The 21,961-nt window shown below is 41.6% G+C and overlaps 1 long non-coding RNA gene across 1 annotated transcript in view; it reads left to right on the top strand.

Annotated features, from left to right (window-relative positions):
- The window catches only part of LOC144682970 (uncharacterized), a 34,179-nt gene extending 26,483 nt beyond the window's left edge, over nt 1-7,696 (top strand). Inside the window, exon 3 of the long non-coding RNA XR_013577143.1 lies at nt 7,503-7,696. This is a non-coding gene — a long non-coding RNA (uncharacterized LOC144682970). The remainder of the gene's footprint in view (nt 1-7,502) is intronic.
- Nucleotides 7,697-21,961: the final 14,265 nt, after the last annotated feature.

Genomic DNA, 21,961 nt, shown 5'->3' with positions numbered 1-21,961 from the left:
GCCACTTGTCAGTCCAAGCCTAGATATTGTCCAGCTCTTGCTGCAATTGGACATGGACTGCTTCAGTATCTGAGAAGTTGTGAATGGTACTGAACATTGTGCAATCATCAGCGAGCATCCCCGCTTCTTACCTTATGATGGAAGGAAGGTCATTTATGAAACAGCTGAAGATGGTTGGGCCGAGGACACTGCCTTGAGGAACTCCTGCAGTGATTTCCTGGAGCTGAGATGACTGACCTCCAACAACCACAACCATCTTCCTTTGTGCTAGGTATGACTCCAACCAGCAGAGAGTTTTCCCCCTGATTCCCATTGACTCCAGTTTTGCTAGGGCTCCTTGATGCCATATTCAGTCAAATGTGGTTTTGATGTCGAGGACAGTCACTCTCATCTCACCTCACCTCGGGAGTTCAGTTCACTTGTCCATGTTTGAACCAAGGCTGTAATGAGGTCAGGAGCTGAGTGGCCCTGGCGAACCCAAACTGGGTGTCAAGTGAGCAGATTACTGCTAAGCAAGTGCCACTTGATAGCACTGTTGATGACCCCTTCCATTACTTCACTGATGATGGATAGTAGACTGATGGGGCTGCAATTGACTAGGTTAGATTTGTCCTGCTTTCTGTGTACAGGACATACCTGGGCAATTTTTCACATAGCCGGGTAGATGCCAGTGTTGAAGGAGGCTTAGCGAATTGCTGTAGTGCATCTTGTATATGGTACACGCTGCTGCCACTGTGTGTCAGTGATGGAGGGAGTGGATGTTGAAGGTGGTAGATGGGTGCCAATTAATTGGGCTGCTTTGTCCTGGATGCTGTTGAGCTTCTTGAGTATTGTTGGAGCTGCACTCACCCATGAAAGTGCAGAGTATTCCATCACACTCTTGCTGAATATGGACATGAACTTCTTCAGTATCTGAGGATTTGTGAATGGTGCTGAACACTGCAATCATCAGCGAACACCCCCACTTCTGACCTTATGATGGAGGGACGTCACTGATGAAGCAGCTGAAGATGGTTGGGCTGAGGACACTACCCTGGGGAACTCCTGCAGTGATGTTCTGGGACTGAGATGACTGACCTCCAACAACCACAAACACCTTACTTTGTACTAGGTATGATTCTAACCAGTGGACAGTTTCCCCTTGATTCTCAGTCACTTCAGTTTTGCTAGGCCTCCTTGATGCTACACTTAGACAAATGATTCCTTGATATTCAGGGCCATCACTCTCACCTCACCTCTGGAGTTCAGCTATGTTTTTGTCCATGTTTGGACCAAAACTGTAATGAGGTCAGGAGCTGAGTGACCTTGGTGGAATGCAAACTGATCATCAGTGAACAGGTTATTGCTTGACAGTATTTTCGAGAGCAGACTGATGGTGCGGTAATTGGCCAGGTTGGATTTGTCCTGCTTTTTGTGGACAGGGCATACCTGGGCAATTTTCCAAATTGCTGGGTAGATGCCAGTGTTGTAGCTGCACTGGAACAGCTTGGCTGGGGATGCTGCTTGTTCTGGAGCACCATTCTTCAGTACTACTGCAGGAATGTTGTCGGGGCCCATAGCTTTGCAGTATCCAGTATTAATAGATTTTTGTTAAGTAAGAGTAACAAGTCAAATGGAACGAAGTGAGTAAATGGAGTTAAGATAAAGTTTAGCCATGACCTAATTGAGTGGCACTATAGGCTCGAGGAGCTGAATGTCCTTCTCCTTTTCCTATCTGAGTGACTGCCTTTAGCATGAACTGAACGTAACTTTAAAAAAATTTAGAAGTATAAATAGGGAAACCTTTGACAGGTCACAGTCCAGAAAGAATGGGAATGGAGCATATCTGCTTATGTCAGGTGAATTTCTACCCCACCTCGTACTAATATTTTTCGAAGCCCATTCCCTGCTCTGATATCATAGATGACTCTACATAGAACTCTACAGCATGCGTGTTCAGGTTGTAAGCAGTGAGCCACATTTTGCCCCCCTCAACCCCAAAGACATGACAATCTGTCCCTCAAGGCCCAGACTATTGGGCTGGTATTCCTTACTCGCTGGTTGCTCCTGTTTCAATTTTGCGAGCATGTAGGTTTGGAGTGAACATGTAGATTTGGATAGGGATGTTCTTAGCTGTTACTTCATTGGTAGATAAATTCTAAAACAGAATACCAAGGTAAGCATGGCAGATTTCCTTCCCTAAAGGACGTTGGTGAACCAGACGGGTTTTTACAGGAGTCGATGATAGTTTCATGGTCACCATTACCATTACGTATCAATAACTTGAATTCCACACACGGGTAGGGTTTCCAGCACAATTCACTCAAAATTGGCACAAGATCAAGGAATTCCAAGCACCATTCATGTCCAATACAAATCAGGCTTCTGTGAGTTTTTTTCTGGTGTTTTACAAAAATATCACAATGGAAGTCCACAAAACTGGCTAAACCCCAGATTGAATGAATGAGCATGACAAGTTTCCACTAATTGTGTCTGTTTGCAGGACTTTGAGGAGGCTTTAAAAATTAAACTTATTTTAGGTGGAATGGAACTAACAGGAACATTTTAAAATATTAAAAATATAGACATGAAATATTTATTATTATTTATATGATTGTATATTGTATATATTTAATAATTTACATTTAGATTTACAATATGAAAAATATTTAATTTGCTCAGGAGCTGACAACTGTACACCAATAAATGGCACTATATCATCTGTTTCAAAGCCATTTTCAGTTATTTAGATGATTATCAGGTGGTGGAGACAGCCTTATTAAAACCCTTATTTTTCCGATAAATCCATTTTCAGCCCTATTAATAAAACTGCACCAGGTTAACACTTAAAAATATTAAGGAATATTTTTAAAGCATGAGAATAAAAATAAACAATTACTTTCTAAAACACTGCTCAATTGCATGGTTCATGGAATATTTTACATTTGTAATTAAGCAAATGAGTTTAAGTGGAAACTTAAATCATAAATTCACTTTGAGAAACCAACAGAGCACAATTTGTGCCCGGATTGCTGATTGTCCCCAAAGCTGAAACATTACTCCATTATGCATTAATTATATTTATATCATGTTAATATCTTTTGCATTACAGTTGTATTGCGTTTTGATAATTATTCAATTTTAATTCAGATAAATGAATAATTTGTAAATGTTTTCAGTATCATATTTAACAATGGTAGTACACTTTTTAATCAATTAACACAATCTGCTAAATTAAATGTATCGAATCCAGCAAAATAGAGTTTTAGTTTAATTCTAACTCTCACTGGAGAAAGAGAACAAATGAATGAGTAATTGGAACATTAATCTTGTGAAAATATGTCAGGAATGTGTTGCATGTATTGATTTGGTAACATCACAGCCACTAGTCATTTAACTGACTGGTATAGAAAACTAAATTACTTCTGTCCCACCACATGTTTACTGCTTGTAGCAAACATTAATTTTGAGTAAAGTTGCAAGGAACATCTGTTAGCTGTTTGGATATTTTTAAAATGATGAACCAGTTGTTTTTTTTTGATGTGGTGGCTCTCGTTTTCCCTCAATGTGACGATGGAATGTAGCTCTGAGGAAGGGAACATGAGGCTGTATTTCCTAACCCTCCCACTACTCTGTTACTGGAAAGGATGCTTGTATTCTTGCAAACCGGTAGCATTGGAAAGTTACTCTGGAATAGTACCTTAAAGTTGAGCAGTGGGATTAGGACAATGGGACACAGGTTCAGGCCAGTAAAAGGTATCTTGAGGATTGATACCAAGCAAGTTCTTCTTCATGCAGAGAGTGACCAACAATGAGAATGGACTAACGGGCAGTCTGGAGTCGAGAACCTTGAAATCCTTTAAGAAACAACTAGGAGTAGGTGGGGGAATGGAGTGTAGAAAGTGGATGAATTAATATGGGCCGGTTATCTTTTTCACGGTTGTCACGGTTGAATGAATTAAAGTAAACTAAGTGGCCTTCATCGTCAAGAACTATCTTGTGGCATGTGCAATAAAGAACAATAATAAGAAAATGAATCTTTTTGGGAAAGGAGGAAGTGAAGTATTATCTCATAAGCACTTTAGATTGAACTCAAAATGTTGTCTTTTCCTTGTAAATTTATAGGTGGTTGTCTGTGACAGCACATTAGCCTTGGAATCCATAGACCTTTTAAACAAGGCCTGCTTTCTTAAAAAGAATGCCTACCATGAAAGAAGCATCATAGGTTGCCACATGTTCAAATCAGAACCTCATAAGTGAAGGATTAGATAGGGTATACTGCACTGAAACAGGCCATTTGGCCCAACCTGTCCATACTGATGTTTACACTCCACTCAAGTCTCCTCCCACTTACTGCTTTTTGTCCTGAAGCCAATGAGCAATCCACTCTGCTCCTTGTCCCCTGACTCCACATTCTCTGATCTTATTCATTAGTCTATTATGGGGTACCTTTTGAAAATCCAGATAAATTACATCTACTGCATTAAATAAAAAGCTGGCCCCAGTAATGGTGACCATGAAACTATCATCAACTTCTGCAAAAACCCATCTGGCTCACCAATGTCGTTTAGGGAAGGAAATCTGCCATGTTTACCTGGTCTGGCCTACATGTGGCTCCAGATCCACAGCAATGCGGTTGACTCTGAAATGGCCTAGCAAGCCACTCAGTTCAAGGGAAATTAGGGATGGGCAACAAATACTGGCCTTTCCAGTGATGCCCACATTCCAAGAATAATAAAACAAGAAATGCCATTATTTACTCTCTCTGTCACCTCCTCAGTAATTCAATGAGTTGGTCAAGCAACATTTTCCTTTCTGAAATCCATGCTGACCACTCATTATTATATTTCTGATCTCTAGATGTGCTTCTAGTCTCTCCTTTTATAGAACATCCATTATTTTCCAAAACACCTGACTGTTTTATAATTCCCTGGGTATGTTCTGTTCCTCTTAAGAATAGAATTACATTAGCTATCTGCCAGTCCTCTTGCACAACATATTTTTGTACATTGCACAAAGAAAACCTGTGAACACATGGTGGAGGTAAAAAATGTTAAAAATCAAGTGAATGCTGGAAATCCTAACAAGAAAGATAAAATGTTAGGTGTTTAAAGCGTGACTATCAGCTTCTGAGAGAAAATGATGCCTGTTTCAGATATGAACATACATTGCAGTATTGAGTGCCAGTTTGGTTCAGTTGTTTGCAGAAATATCTCTGAATTGAAAGTTATTGGGTTCAGAGTCAACTGCAGGGCTTCTAATACAAAAATGCAACACCTTTTATTAATTTATTTCAATATGACCCCTCAACTTAGTCAATTTAACTGCCAATCCCCTTTTCTCATGACAACTCTACTTTTCTTCATCCTATTCCTAAAAATTCTTATCCGAAGTCTCTTACAAAAATTGTGCTCTTCCTGTGCTAGGTTCAAAAACTATGGGAATTGAAGGAAAGTTTAAAAAAATTATCGATTATTTTTGCCCTAATCCAAGGTTGCCATGGTTTTTGCTTAAGTTCAACCAGACACAGGGCCCAAAATTGCTCAGTTGCCACTGGAGGAAATGTTGCAGCTGTCAGCATGACATAGTGCTGATCCTGTCCTTAATTCTGGGCAATTAGTATAAAGAAGACTATTTGTTGAAGCACTTGTTGCTCCATTGAAGGAGAGGATAGGCAGCCCAATGGCCCTGAAGGCAATCCAATACTTGGAGAAAGCTGCTGATTTTAACCTTGCCTCTTCGCTGGCAGAAATCTGCCACAGAGGGACTGATCACTGTTTGGATAGATCATTGTGGCCCCACTTTCACCAGATGCAATCAGGCACACTTGCATCACGTAACATTCTCTCCATGGGAAGAACAAGAGATACAAGTGGCAGGGTTTTGGTGGGGACAACGTCATCACCAGTTTTACCCAAGAGAAGTGCTGTATACAGGTGCAGTTCTCCCCATCAAAATTTTGAAAGAAAATAGAGGTGGACACCTGATGTTGCCAATGTTATGATGACTCTTTATAAAACTCTGGTTCAGCCTCAACTGGAATATTATGTCCAATTCTCAACACCACATTTTGGGAAGGATGTGAAGGCTTTAGTGAGGATGCAGAAAAGATTTACGAGAATGGTTCCAAGAATGAGGGACTTCAGTTATGTGGATAGATTGGAGAAACTGAGGTCACTGTCCTTCAAGCAGGAAAGGGTGAGAGGATATTTTACTAAAGTATTCAAAAATGTAAGGAGTTTAGACAGAGTAAATAGGGATACTGTCCCCATTGATGGAAGGGACAAGGACCAGAGGACACTAATTCAAGGTGTTTGGCAAAGGAACCAACAACGACATGCAGTGAATGGTTTGGATCTGGAATTTACTGCCTGAGAGTGTGGAGGAAGCAAGTACAATAGGGGCTCTGAAAAGGGAATTGGATAAGCACCCAAAGAGGAAACATTTGCAGGGCTACATGGGAAAGGCAGATAAGTGGGACTTGCTGAATTGCTCTTGTAAACAGTCAACAAAAACATGGGGAAGAACTTTTTGCCCTGCGGGCGGGTGCCTGACCCGAACTGGAGTGAAATACAGCACGACGATGTCGGCCGAGCGTCCCAACGTCATTGTGCACTCTCGTGATCTTTTGGTTGGCAGGCGTGTGTGAGAGGTGGCAGTGTGCCCCCCAACAGTTAGGAGGCCTATTAAGGCCCCTGAGCAATTAGTAAAGTTGCATTTTTTGCTGCCCGCTCAACCATGCGGTTGGCGGACGGGCGAATAGGCCAGGCGGCCTTTGCATTTTTCACGAAACCTCATCCAGGGGTGGGATAAGGTTTCCAATGGTTACTAAAAAGAAAATGCTAAAAAGTTTTATACATTTTTTACATGTCCCTCTTCATGTTTATATCATTTATGAAAAGTTTATTTTTGTATTTAAAATTCTTCAGTTCCCTGAGGCAGCTCTGTGCCTTCAGGGAGCTATCAGTGCACACTTCCCCGTGCATAGGCACACTTCAGCGCTCGCACTCCTCCTGCTGCCACCCCGCCAGCGCTGAGGCTCTTAACACTCATTTCAAGCTGGCTGGCTGTTAATTGGCCAGCCAGCGTGAAGTCGCAGTCATGGCCCAATCACGGGCGGTGGTCAGTTTTGCGGCCATTCCTGGGCCCACCCACCATGCCCGCCCGATGAGGGGAAAATCCTATACATGATAGGCCAAATAGTTTCCTTCTGTGCTGTAACTATCCCATGATTAATTGTATGATTCTTTGTTCAACCCTCCCAGGCCCAGAAATATCAAGGCCATGCTATATGTATTGGACCTAATAGTGACAATACATAAAGTAAGCAAAGTAATTGAGTAAAGACTCTTGAGAAAATTCATACTGTTGTATTTTTTGTCCCTAAAAATAATTACATGGGCCTGGATATTAATGCAGAGACAGGGTTGGAATGGATAGGGGGGTACAACAGCAAGTAACAAATCCTCCATGTGGTAATGCCCAATTTCAACTGAATGCTTCATTATCATTTTATTTTCCAGGCTTCTTATCTCCACTGTTCATGAGTGGGCATAAGGCGATTTCTCCTCAACTAATTAAATGCCCACATTACGGATTGGTGCATCATCACAGCACAAATGTGAATCAGGCACCAGTGCAGATATAACCATTTTGGTGTTTCCTGATTGACATTTGACTGGGCTGTCACCAGGTGATTTACACAGCATAAGTGAGCATGAAGAAAAAGTGTTGAAAAAGACATCTTGGAAAGACTGTGCTAGAGGGTGCATCCCTCCAAGATCTGCTCAGCTGGATAGAGACGCAGATGCAGAGAACTCAGGAGCCATCAATGAAAAGGAGAATGTTAGAGGGTAGGTAACTTTGGCAGTTCCACCAAGTATAGTTTCAACGATATCACTGGTGATGGAAGTGTCCAGGTGTCCAGTTCAAACATTTGTAGATTGACGTTGCTGGTCATTGTGAGGATGTCTGTGATGAGAGAATGGCCTTGTTTGTGGAACTTGAATCACGACATTCTAATCAGTTTCTGCATGCTGAGAATGGCTGTGAAAACTATGAATGCCAACATATCCGCTGTGTTAAACATCTGTGATTTTGTAAGGCACCACTGATCTGCTCTTCCACAGTGATACAGGGGTGATGTGTCACTGGCCCAGGGGAGGGATGATGGCAATAGGGAGTAGCTGTAGAGAAAGAAACAGAAACGCTTTGTGGTTCATCAAGCGTATCCTAGATCTTTAGTCCTTGCTGCTGTGCTCTACTGTGCAGAACACAATGTACCACAATTATCCTAGAGACCTTCCCACACCTGTCCAGGCAGCTGGACATTGAGCATGTCGATGATTTGTTCGATGTTGCATCTGGTTCATGTTGAACCACTCCTGGTTTTCATCAGTGGGTTTTCTCAGAGGATTTCATCAGTCAAGTATGAAGAGGGTATCCTATGTCACCTAGCAGCTACCCTTTAAGGCTGGGTCAGGTCTCAGCGTGCCTGGGATTTTGATTTGCCTTTGTATGAAAGCATCATGAGAGTCCTGAGGGACTTTGGGGCAGAACTGAATGGATTTTTTTCATGATTGCACCCCAGCTGAACAACAATGAAATTAGATCCCTTGCAGTCGATCTGGGGATTACCACATGCGTGCAATCGATGGCAACCTGTGTTTTTGAGAAGCCAGCCACAGAGGAGAATCCAAGTGCTCACTCATTCTGGATTTTGGGATCACAGGGAAAGTTAACATATTTCCAACACTGACAAACTCTCCATCTGTTACCTACCCAGTGCAGTCTCCAGTATTGCTTTGGAAGGAAGTTATTGAAGATGGAATCATTGAAAGCATACCTAGGCGATCTAGCGCATGCATATTGCGGGATACCCAATGACTTGTCTGATTTTCACATGCAGCACAAATGGCTGGCGGCATTGTGAGGCCTCAAAGCCAACACAGACATACATATTTGCAAGCCTAACAAAGGGACTGGAATAGTCATCCTTAACAAGCACGATTATATTGACAAAATGCCACTGTTCTTAATGACGGTTCCAAAATGGTATCCATTGGAGCTGCCGCCAAGCATGAAAGCACAGCTCTGCTCGAAAGCAAGTTACAAAATGTTTGCTAGACTTGTGTAAGAGTAACGAGTTGCCTTGTGACATATATGATAAGATTCGTCTTCGCGGTTCACTATATCCATGTATGTATGGGTGTCCAAGACACACAAAAGTGATAAAAGCAAAAATCTGCGGATGCTGGAAATCCAAAACAAAAATAAAAAAACCTGGAAAAACTCAGCAGGTCTGGCAGCATCTGCGGAAAGGAACACAGTTAACGTTTCGAGTCCGTATGACTCTTCAACAGAATTCAGTAAAAATAGAAGAGAGATGAAATATAAGCTGGTTTAAAGTGATGCAGCATTATGCCCTATCTTATCTATGACTGGTACTATGCAACATGAATTGGGAAAATGGCTAAGTGAGTTGCTGCAACTTGTTCTGAGTGAGTTTCACACATACATGGTGAAGGATCACTTCACGTTCATGAAGGCTATATGTGACCTGCATATCTGTGTGCTCATTTGACATTGCTGGCCTATTCACTAATGTGTCATCAAGGCACTGCATCGCTATAACATGGCCATCTGGACAGGTGCCATTGTATTAATCTGTATTCATTGAACTTAAGAACTTAGCAACTTGCACCGTTGAGTTTAAATTTAATGACATCATGTATTCAAAAATAGATGGTGTTGCCACGGGATCCTCTCTAGACCCAGCTACCGCTAATATTTTTGTCGGTTTCCACGAGAAACACGTTTTTGATAGAATGATCCCTAAACTCCTACCCCTTTCATATTTCTGATACATAGATGATACGTTTGCTATATTTTAATCTGCAGCTGCATGTAAGAATTTCTTTACACACCTTAATGTGTTCCATTCTGCACTCAAATTCAATTTTGAAATCAAAATCCTCTAATGGGTTCTCTAGTACTGTCTACTGCAAGCTGACCTTCACTGGTTATTGCATGCTGGATTCCTACAGTTGTATAATATTGGCCTTATCTGCAATCTTGTACATAGAGCCTGAGCCATTTGCTCACATTGCAAGCTTGACACTGAAATAGGGAACATCAAAATTATCCTGCAGGATAACAGCAACCCTGATCAGATCATTGCTCGCTGTGTATCACACACACTCAAGAATGGACTTTAGGATGCCACTTGCTAACCTGAATGTGCCCAGTCTACCTCAAGTTACCCTAGAAGGATAAGGTGTCTCAAAAATTTGAGCAACAGGTGAGGCTGGCTGTTTTTCACTGCTACTATACAGTAGCAACACGAGTTGCTATTAACAAGATGCTGCTGTCAAGTCAAAAAGATGTTCTGCCTCCTACGTAAATGAGTAATGTGCTATATGAATTGGAGCGCTGATGTGATTCCAGGTACACAGGACACATGTCCCAATGACTGGCAGATCGTATCAAACAACACACCGCTTCGGTTGATGGCAAATGGCATAGTACTGACCATAGCCAACCAACCTGTGCTTGAAAAACTCAAAACATAATGTCTAATATTTGATGTGATTCAGTGATTGGACAGCACTTGCTGAACAATCCTGAGTGTGCTAAGAATTAGGTTTAATAAGGATTTAAGATTATCAGTCAGACTCACAATGTGTCTCACTTACACCTGTTGAAGCTACATATATTCATATGCAGGGACCTATTTATTGCAGGCAAAAGGAACGTGTCCAGGCATTCCACCTTTTTTGAACTAAATGTAAGAGTGGGGGACAATAGTTCCCTGGCTCACTTGCCATGGTAACACTTCGAACAATCAGTGTTGATTTGCCAACCAATCAGCATTCTTTTTCTCATGCAGTATAAATTGTTGCTACCTTTGAAATGTGGCACTCTTGCATCTGTCCTGATGAGTGCAAGACAAAAAGCTTTGACAACATGTCTCTTTTGTCAACAATTCTCTGGAAGGAGTTTGAGATTGAAAAATGAAAGACGGGGATGGATTTCACAGAGTATGATAAGATGTGATCACATTTCAAGGAGGCTGCAGGTGTCAGCAAACACCTGATCTGTCAATCTCAGCCTTTGGAAACACTGCTTCTCAGACAGGTCAAGAAAGCTGAGCCTCTATATGTAGATCATGTGAGGTGGGTAGTGCCTCCTGCGACTTTGACCCCTCTGTTGTTATTCTTCACTGTTGAGTTTCTCAAACACTTTGAAATCCATGCAGTAGCCATTAATTCCAAACCAGCCTCAAAATCGCATGACAGAGCATAAGTTAAATAAATTATGACAAACCTAAACTTTAGATTCTGGAAGACAATGTTGGAAGCATAGTATTATTGGCTTCTCAGAAATTTGGAAGTCCTGAGGATGTGAAAGGGGGTATATAAATGCATATTCCTCCTTTATTTTTACTTAACACTTCTATTTGTATCTGACTGCTACATGAGCTGAAGAAAGTGCCAAAATAAATTACAGTGTTTCTTGTTCTGTGTGTCAATGATGAACTTGCTTAAGAAATTTCCTATATATTTATACTTGAAGAGGTACAAAAGAATAAGCTTGATGTGCCCCATGAATGTTTTGGAGCTTTTTGTATTCTTTGTGAGAACACAGCATGCGGGAGACACAAATTTAGCACTGGGGCAGAGGCATCAAGTAAAAGTAATAGTGCCAAATTCAAAACATTTGTCTGAATCACGTGAGCATAGAAAATTTTGTAAATGTCCAATAGCAACAATAACAGCTTGCATTTATATCACACCTTTATGATAGTAAAATGTTCCAAAGACCTTCACAGGACCGCAAATGAAATTAGTCAGAAAATCACATGTGGAGATATCAAGACTGGTACCCAAAGGTTTGGTCAAAGTAGTAGTTTTTGAGGAGTTTCTTAAAGGAGGAGGGAGAATTGGAATAGTAGAGAAGTTTAGAAAGGGAATTCCAGAGCTTTGGGCCTAGGCAGCTGAAAGCCGCTAATGGTGGAGCGAAAAAAATGAAATATGTTGAAAGACTAGAATTGGAAGACAACAGAGATCTTGGACAATTATAGGGCAGGAGGAGGTTGCAGTGGGGTTAGGCCATGAAGGTTTTGAAAATAAGGACTAAGAGATTCAATGTAGATCAACAAGCACAAGGATGCTGGGAGAATAGGACTTGGTGCAAGTTAGGATTTGGGCAATAGAGTTTTGAAATAACAGAGAGGACAAGTGAAGAAGGCACTCACTAGACCGTATATCTCCACCACACTATGTTAAAGCAATGTTATTATAATCATGCTGCTCTTCCTTGAAATTTTCTCTGCTTTGTTGGTGTTCTGTAACGACTCAATTGAAAACTAAATCTTGTTATTAAGAGCTTCCATTTCACTAAGGAGACTTCAGGCCAATCCACATCTGACAACCTGATATGAACACCATGCTCACATTTTGAAAGTTGTAATAAACTCTACCATTGCAGCTAAGACAATCCACAACAATCAATTCTAAAACAATCAATAAAATTCGAAAAAAAAGTCAATTCACCCTATCTCCCAATGTTAACGGGTCCTTCAAAAGAATCCAGGATTTGAGCTAGATCCACATCTTTGCCAAAAACCAATCAGTCCCTCCTTGGGCCATTCCCTATCTGTGTGCTAAGTTTTGTTGAAACCAATCCATTATTTTGTGAGATATGTTTATAAACAGTCAAATAGACTCAAACAGGGGTGAAAACATCACCTCAATCCACCTTCTGTGGCATAGGTAATAGGGTAAAGTTAGATTCTGGGCTCAATGGAAAATGGGCTGCCGACTTGAGACCACCCATTTTACATGACCGCATAAAGTCAAAATTAACCCAATACGTGAGAGCAGGCTGAGTGCAATCAGTGAGGGACTACTCAAACATGCTGATTTACGTGCATGCTGTAATGTGGAGCTATGGATAGTGATAGCAGAGGCTCCAACTTTCTTTCCATCACATGGCTGTCCAGGAATCTCTCCCACTTTACTGCCTGCCATTGGCATGTATTATGAACAATGCATAATTTTGAAGTTGAATATATATATATATATATATATACATATATATGTATATGTATAAATATATTTATATATTTTTTTTATATATGTATATAGTGTTATGAAATGTAAAATGGTTTCAGTTTCACTTAGGTTGTTTGTGAGTCTTGGTGCCTTGGAGTCTGTCTAAAAAGTCAAATCTTTTGGGTTTGTTTGTATATATACATTTTTAATAAGGTTTTACAACACCTGAAGGTAAAGAGATGGGTTAAAAGGTGTTAAACGTTTAGTGATTCTGGAGAAAAAAACTGTTGCCTAGCAACAATAGTCAGGTGACACAGACACAGACACAGAGAAAAGACAGAAGAGAGTTCAGTGTGTGCCAGAGAGAGAAGATATGAATTTTAAGCTCTCTAATAGGAAGGCTACAAATCTATTGAAGACAGTGGTTGACTGAATAGTCAGTTAGAACCATAGAACCATAGAAAAGTTACAGCACAGAAGGAGTCTATTCAGCCCATCTTGTCCATGCCAGCCCAAGGACACCCAGGTGCCCTTTCTAATCTCACCTTCCTGCACCCGGCCCATAGCCCTGCAGCTTACAGCACTTTAGGTGCAGATCCAGGTACTTTTTAGAAGAGTTTAGATTTTCTGCCTCTACCACCAAGTTGGGCAGCGAATTCCAGACACCCACTACCCTCTGCGTAAAACAGTTCTTCCTCATGTCCCCCCTACACCTTCTGCCACTTATCTTGCATCTATGTCCCCTGGTTCTAGAATTCTCCACCAAGGGAAACAATTTTATCCTGTCCACTCTATCTATTCCCCTCATAATTTTGTACACCTCAATCAAGTCATCTCTCAGCCTTCTTTGTTCTAAGGAAAATAACCCCAACCTATCCAATCTCTCCTCATAGCTACACTTTTCTAACCCTGGCAACATTCATGTAAACCTCCTCTGCACTCTCTCCAGAGCTACTACATCCTTCCTGTACAAAAACAGAATTACCTGGAAAAACTCAGCAGGTCTGGCAGCATCGGTGGAGAAGAAAAGAGTTGACGTTTCGGGTCCTCGGAAAGACTGACAGGGCATTACAAGTATAGATTTAAAAATAATGGAAATAGGTGGGAAAAGAAAAATCTATATAAATTATTGGAAAAAACAAAAGGGAGGGGGAAGAAACGGAAAGGGGGTGGGGATGGAGGAGGGAGTTCAAGATCTAAAGTTGTTGAATTCAATATTCAGTCCGGAAGGCTGTAAAGTGCCTGGTCGGAAGATGAGGTGCTGTTCCTCCAGTTTGCGTTGGGCTTCACTGGAACAATGCAGCAAGCCAAGGACAGATATGTGGGCAAGATAGCAGGGTGGAGTGTTAAAATGGCAAGCGACAGGGAGGTTTGGGTCTTTCTTGCGGACAGACCGCAGGTGTTCTGCAAAGCGGTCGCCCAGTTTACGTTTGGTCTCTCCAATGTAGAGGAGACCGCATTGGGAGCAACGAATGCAGTAGACTAAGTTAGGGGAAATGCAAGTGAAATGCTGCTTCACTTGAAAGGAGTGTTTGGGCCCTTGGACGGTGAGGAGAGAGGAAGTGAAGGGGCAGGTGTTGCATCTTCTGTGTTGGCATGGGGAGGTGCCATAGGTGGGGGTTGAGGAGTAGGGGGTGATGGAGGAGTGAACCAGGGTGTCCCGGAGGGAACGATCCCTACAGAATGCCGCCGGGGGGGTGAAGGGAAGATGTGTTTGGTGGTGGCATCATGCTGGAGTTGGCGGAAATGGCGGAGGATGATCCTTTGAATGCGGAGGCTGGTGGGGTGATAAGTGAGGACAAGGGGGACCCTATCATGTTTCAGGGAGGGAGGAGAACGCGTGAGGGCGGATGCGCGCGAGATGGGCCGGACACGGTTAAGGGCCCTGTCAACGACCGTGGGTGGAAAACCTCGGTTAAGGAAGAAGGAGGACATGTCAGAGGAACTGTTTTTGAAGGTAGCATCATCAGAACAGATGCGACGGAGGCGAAGGAACTGAGAGAAAGGGATGGAGTCCTTACAGGAAGCGGGGTGTGAGGAGCTGTAGTCGAGGTAGCTGTGGGAGTCGGTAGGCTTGTAATGGATATTGGTGGACAGTCTATCACCAGAAATTGAGACAGAGAGGTCAAGGAAGGGAAGGGAAGTGTCAGAGATGGACCATGTGAAAATGATGGAGGGGTGGAGATTGGAAGCAAAATTAATAAATTTTTCCAGGTCCCGATGAGAGCATGAAGCAGCACCGAAGTAATCATCGATGTACCGGAGAAAAAGTTGTGGTAGGGGGCTGGAGTAGAACTGGAACAAGGAATGTTCCACATACCCCATAAAGAGACTAGCATAGCTGGGGCCCATGCGGGTACCCATAGCCACACATTTTATTTGGAGGAAGTGAGAGGAGTTAAAGGAGAAATTGTTCAGTGTGAGAACAAGTTCAGCCAGACGGAGGAGAGTAGTGGTGGATGGGGATTGTTCGGGCCTCTGTTCAAGGAAGAAGCTAAGGGCCCTCAGACCATCCTGGTGGGGGATGGAGGTGTAGAGGGATTGGACGTCCATGGTGAAGAGGAAGCGGTTGAGGCCAGGGAACTGGAAATTGTTGATGTGACGTAAGGTGTCAGAGGAATCACGGATGTAGGTGGGAAGGGGCTGGACAAGGGGAGAGAGAAGGGAGTCAAGATAACGAGAAATGAGTTCCGTGGGGCAGGAACAGGCTGACACCATCGGTCTGCCGGGACAGTTCTGTTTCTGGATTTTGGGTAGGAGGTAGAAGCAGGCCGTCCGAGGTTGGGCAACTATCAGGTTGGAAGCTGTAGGAGGAAGATCTCCAGAGGAGATGAGGTCAGTGACAGTCCTGGAAACAGTGGCTTGATGTTCAGTCCTTCCTGTAATGTGGTGACCAGCACTGCACACAATACTCCAGTTGTGGCCTCACTAGTGTTTTATACAATTCCAACATTATATCCTTACTTTCATATTCTATACCTCTGCCAATGAAGGAGAGCCTTCCATAGGCCTTCTTTACAACCTTGTCTACTTGAACTGCTACTTTCAGGGACCTGTGTACTTGTATGCCAAGATCTTTCACTTCATCTACCCCTCTTAGTATATTCCCATTTATTGTGTGATCCCTGTAACTGACCTCCCTAAATGTATGACCTCACACTTCTCTGTGTTAAAACCCATCTGCCACTTTACCGCCCACTCCACCAATCCATCTATATCGTTTTGGAGATTAAGGCTATCCTCTACACTATCCACTACTCGGCCACTCTTTGTGTCATCTGCAAATTTCCCAATCGTGCCCCCCACATTCACGTTCAAATCGTTAATATATAAGACAAACAGCAAGGGTCCCAACACCGAGCCCTGTTGAGACAACTTTCCATTCGCAAGAGCATCCATTGACCATTACCCTTTGTTTCCTGTTACAAAGCTAACCTTTTATCCAGTTTGCCACATTACCCTGAATCCCATGGGGTTTCACTTTCCTGTCCAACCTGCTATGTGGGACCTTGTCAAATGCCTTGCTAAAATCCATGTACACAACATCCACTGCACTGCCTTCATCAACCCTTCTTGTCAGAACGCAGTAAATTGATCAGTTTAGCAGACGTGCTACTGGAAGACTGACTTTAGGGAACTCATTTGTTTGCTCTGCAGTTGAAGAAGTGAGTTTAGAGTGCACTTTTTGGGTGTCTCGGGGAGAGATATGAGTTGGGTGAAAAGCAGTAAGTGAATGCTTAGGAATTCATTGGAAAAAAACAGTTTGCCACTGTGCCAGTTCCAAGTGAGAAGCCATTGTGTCATGTTAGTGGTAACCCTTCACTGGTTTATGTGTCTGTAAAGATATTGCTAGGGTAAAGCAATTTTTGGGTTTAGTCGAGATCTTTCCAACCTGTTTGTCTGGTGCAATATAGTTCATTTTTTTCTTGTTTAATAAATATTTTATTCTTTGTGTTAAAAGTTTATCAGCAGACTTCTGTGAATTTGTTCAGTAACTTTCCACCATGGTTTCAAAATAAAAGTTAGGATCTATCAAGCCAGGTTTCACTCTGGGGTTTGACTTGCCCAGTATTAACATCAGCTGGGATCATAACACATGTGTTGAAGGACAACCTGTTTGGCCTAATTACGGACGCACCTTCCTTGACCATCAAGTCCTGGGGTGGGATTCAACCTGGAGCTTCTCGCTCAGAGGCTTTTTAAAATTCTTTCATGGGATGTGGGCATCGCTGGCAATGTCAACATTTGTTGCCCTTCCCTAATTTCCTTTGAATTGTGCAGTTTGCTATGCCAATTCAGAAGGAGGTTAAGAGCCAACCACATTGCTGTTGGTCAGGAGTCACATATAAGCCAGACTAGGTAAGGATGGCAGATTTCTCTCCCTGAAGGAGATTAGTGAACCGGATGGGTTTTTATGACAAGTGATGATAGTTTCATGGTCACCACTGCTGAGATTAGCTTTATATTCCAGATTTATGAATGAAATTTATATTGTTGAGAAAAGACATGTTGTTGGAACTTTTCATCTTGCACTCATCAGGGCAATTTGCAAGAATACCAAATTGTAAAGGAAACAACAATATCTACTGTATGAGAAGAGAGTGCTGATTGGTTGGCAAGTGCACTCTAATTGGTAGAGGCGTTGCCATGGAGAATGCACTAGGTAACTGAAAACTGATAGTTAACTGCCAAACTTCATTCAAAATTCAAACCAGGCAGGTTGACTCTGATTGGTCAAGGCATTGCCCTGGGGACTGAACCAGGCAATAGGTGACAGAAAGACGAAAAGCTTTGACAATATGTGTCTTTTTTCAGCAATAATGAATTTAAATTCCAACAGCTGCTGTGATGGGATTTGAACCTATAGCTCCAGGCAATTATCCTGGGCCTCTGGATTACTAATCCAGTGAGGTTACCACTGAATGATTACCAAATTTTGAAATGGTCCAGATATCGGACACAGCCATCAACACAATGAAAGGCTTAAAAACAGACAGAAAGAGAATGAATGAACTTTCAGCAGATCTGGCTGATACAGCAGGCAACAAAATTTTATCACCAATAATACGCTAATGAATCTCAGGGATGCCTGAGGAACAGTTAATAGGTGCTTCAAGTGTGAGTCAAAGTATCATTATGTGATGAACTACCTAAGGTGGAGGGACAGGGTCCTCAAAATGATACATGGTACAGAGAATTCTGGGGAAGAGAATGAAGATAGTGATGCATCCAAACCAAGTATACTGGTCACAAGGATTTTTAGTCCTTTGATGAATGTATTAGTCATGGACTCATTTAACTCTGAATGGTGCTTGTACTTTGATAATTTGTGGGACAGATTGCTTAAAATGTCACATTCATTCACTGAATAGTGAGGATTGGCACAAGATTAAGAAATATAAAATAAGCACTTGATTTAGGTTTCGAGATGATAACACATTGGGGTCTCTATAAAGAGTTGTAAATCCATGTAAAATACTTCGGGTAAGCCATTTTCTAAGAACTTATGTTATGCATCTTGCATTTTGCAAGAATACCTATATAAGGGGGATCATAAGGGGAAAACAACAATTTAAAACATTTTGTATGGCTGAAACAGGCGCAATGTGTGTACATGTTTTCTCTGCCTGCAAAGAACAGGGTCCTGTGTATTAATATATGTAGCTTCCAGTAAAAACACATATGTTTCAGCTAAATAATTAAGTGACAGCCATTCACTGACCCGCTCCTCAGGGCAATGTCTTGACCAATCAGGGTCAAGTTGCCTGATGTAAATTTCAAACAATGCTTGGCAGTTAACTGTCAGTAACCATCACTGGTGCTTTCTCCATGACAATGCCTCTACCAATCAGAGTCCACTTGCCAACCAATCTGCACTCTCTTCCCATACAGTATAAATTGTTGTTTTCATTTATATTGGTATTCTTGCGAAGTGTCCTGATGAATGCAAGGTGAAAAGCTTCAACATGTACCTTTATTTCAGCAATTCTCAAGTTCGGTAATACCAAACTCGTGTCATCTGCAGTGAGATACTTATGCTTTTGAGACAACCTTTAATGAAAAAGGCACAAGTGAAACTTGATATGATGCATGATAAGGTAATTGTTTTTAGAAAGCCAGTGGATCTTTAGCTTGTAACATTAGTGTATCAATCCAAAACCAAAATCACTCCAGCCTCAGTCATTGAGTTTCAATAGGCAGATGACACTTGTGTGCGCTCGCTCAGAAACTGAGCTCCAGATCATTGTCGACTCCTTCTCCAAAGCATATGAGAAAATGGGCCTTTCACTAAACACCCAGAAAACGAAGGTGTTCTTCCAGCCAACTCCCACAGCACAATACCTCCCTCTGTCAATGGCAAGGTCTTGGAAAATGTGGACCATTTTCTGTACCTTGGGAGCCCCCTCTGATGAAAGCAAATATAGATGATAAAATTTGTTATCACATCCAATGTGCCAACTCAGCCTTAAGCCAATTGAGGAAAAGAGCACCTGAGGATCAGTATCTCAAACCCAATGCTAAGGTCATGGTTTACTGGGCAGCAGTGATCCCCATGCTCCTATATGCTTCGGAGACTTGAGCAACCTACAGCAGCACCTCCAAGCACTGGAGATATACCACCAGTGGCTTCTTCAGATGGTCCTCCAAATCGGGTGGCGGGAAAGGTGGTTCAATGACAGCATCCTGACCCAAGCCAACATACCCAGCATTGCGACGCTAATCACTGAAAAGAAACTCTGCTTGTTGGGACATGCCATTCACATGCCTGACACCAGACTCCTGAAGCAACTGTTCTACTCAGAACTTGGTCACAGGAGGACAGAACAAACACTTTAAGCTCAAAGTATCCCTGAAGACGTCAAACATCCCTGCCAACATACGGCAGTCCCTGGCTTGTGACTGGCCAAAATGGAGAAGGTTCATTCGGGAAGGCACTGAACACATTATGAGACTGCATTAAAGGCATGTATAGGTGAAGTAGAGAGAGTACACAAACCTCCAAGCGCCTCATTTGCCTGACGCTTTAAGCACCACCTGTCCCACCTGTGGCAGAGTCTATAGATCGCTCATTGGATTTATCAGCCATTCCAGAACCCATGAACTGAAGTGGAAGCATGTCATCCTCGATCATGAGGGACTGCCTAAGATTATCCTCTTAACAAAACCAGATATTTCTCATCAGAGTTTTAGAAAGTATTAATCAGGGGATAAGAATCGGAGAGAAAAGAAAGAAATTGTCTTAAAGCTACAAGAGACAATTTACTCACCCTATTTAACAAAAGTTCAAAATCCTGTAGAAAGATGTAGATATGGTAATGAAGGGTAATAAGAGAGATTAATGAGAAGTGTTGAATCTGTAAAGAGTATCAAAAGGGGTCGCCACATCCTATTGTAAGCCTTCCATTGAAATATGACTTTAATGAGGTAATTGCCAAAGATCAAAAGCAACGGGGCAAAGGCAGAAATATTTTCATTCTACATTTTGTAGGCCTAGCAACCTGGAAATCTTTCTACAATAATACTTAGTAAGGGCAAAAGGGTTAATATAGACAAAATCATAGAGGACTGAATGGGGATTGGACTTGGGGCACCAGCAAAGTTTCTGACTCATAATGAAGGGGAATTTGCCAGTGATGAGTTCAGAGATGTGCAAAAACATGAGCATCATGGTCATGAATACCACAGCCAAAAGTCACGGACTCTGGGAAAGGAAACGTGGTGACTGACAAAATGCTGAATAACATTTCAGCTGGTCAACAAGGCTGCAAGTTGATGATGTAAAGAGCTCACTTTGGATGGTAGGAGGATATAGTCCTATCAGTTATTCCTGAGTGAAATCCCAAATTGCCTGCTGTGCTGTGTGATAGTCCTCCTGCATTTTTTTTGCATATTTAAATGATTTATATGCTTTCTTCAAGGTTGTGGTCTTGGAGAAACATTGGAGAGCTCTGAGGCATTATATAAAACTATCCGATTCAATATTTAATTCACAGGATTATGATGTACAATAAAACAAATGGCTATGGGGAATGGAATGGCCCTGGTGCAGTACATCATGATGGTAAGACAGTATTTATCTAACAAGGCAATCAAATTGTTAAGATTCAACCTCATGGTTAATTGGAATTCATTACAAAGTCTCAGATTCTGAGTAGCTGATGAATGTAAACAAAATATTGTTTTGGTGATGTCAATTTTGACGAAAGTAGGTTGCATTGAATGAAAAGCAAATCTTGCAATGTTTTATTGGTATCATCAAGCAAAGATTTTAGGCATCTTCATGTTTCATATAGCTTAGTACTTCAAAATCTAAGAAACATGTTATCAATAACATTAGAGTAGAATTTAAAATTGGTAGTCAGGCTTCTGGGCTTTTAGATATATGGGTTTAGATATTAAGCAGAGTAAGTCTGAATAACTTTAAATCAACAATCCTACTTAGAGAGTATTACTTTCATTCTGGTTAATCAAACAAGGTCATCACAGTACGTTTATGTAAGATCTCAAAAAGAGACAGAACATTTATGAAGTTGATTGGTCAGTTTAACTGGTTGTGCACTCAGACTAGACCAGATGCTAGTTTTGACATATTGGAGTTAAGTACTACTACTACTCTAAAGCAGAAGATGTTTTAAGGCCAAATAAATCATTCAAAAAAAATGGAAAAATGCATACTTCAACGACCATGAGAGATGAAACTAGTCATTTTTAACAACGTTTCTCATGCCAATCATCTGGATGGATATTCTTGCTGGTTTCATAATATTTCTTCAGGGTAAAAATGTTTAGAATGAAAAGCGAAGAAAATCAAAAGGGTTGTCAAAAATACTTTAGCTGCTGAAACACTGGCTCTTGAAGAGGCAATGGATATTTGTCAAATATTTTCAGTGAGATTCTGATAGCATACCATTGAAAGTTATGTAGAT

This window comes from Cetorhinus maximus, chromosome 7, assembly GCF_964194155.1.
Source record: "Cetorhinus maximus chromosome 7, sCetMax3.hap1.1, whole genome shotgun sequence".
In the NCBI taxonomy this organism is placed as follows: domain Eukaryota; kingdom Metazoa; phylum Chordata; class Chondrichthyes; order Lamniformes; family Cetorhinidae; genus Cetorhinus; species Cetorhinus maximus.
The sequence above is the reverse complement of the archived record's forward strand: the minus strand, read 5'-3'. Positions and strand labels throughout refer to the sequence as shown.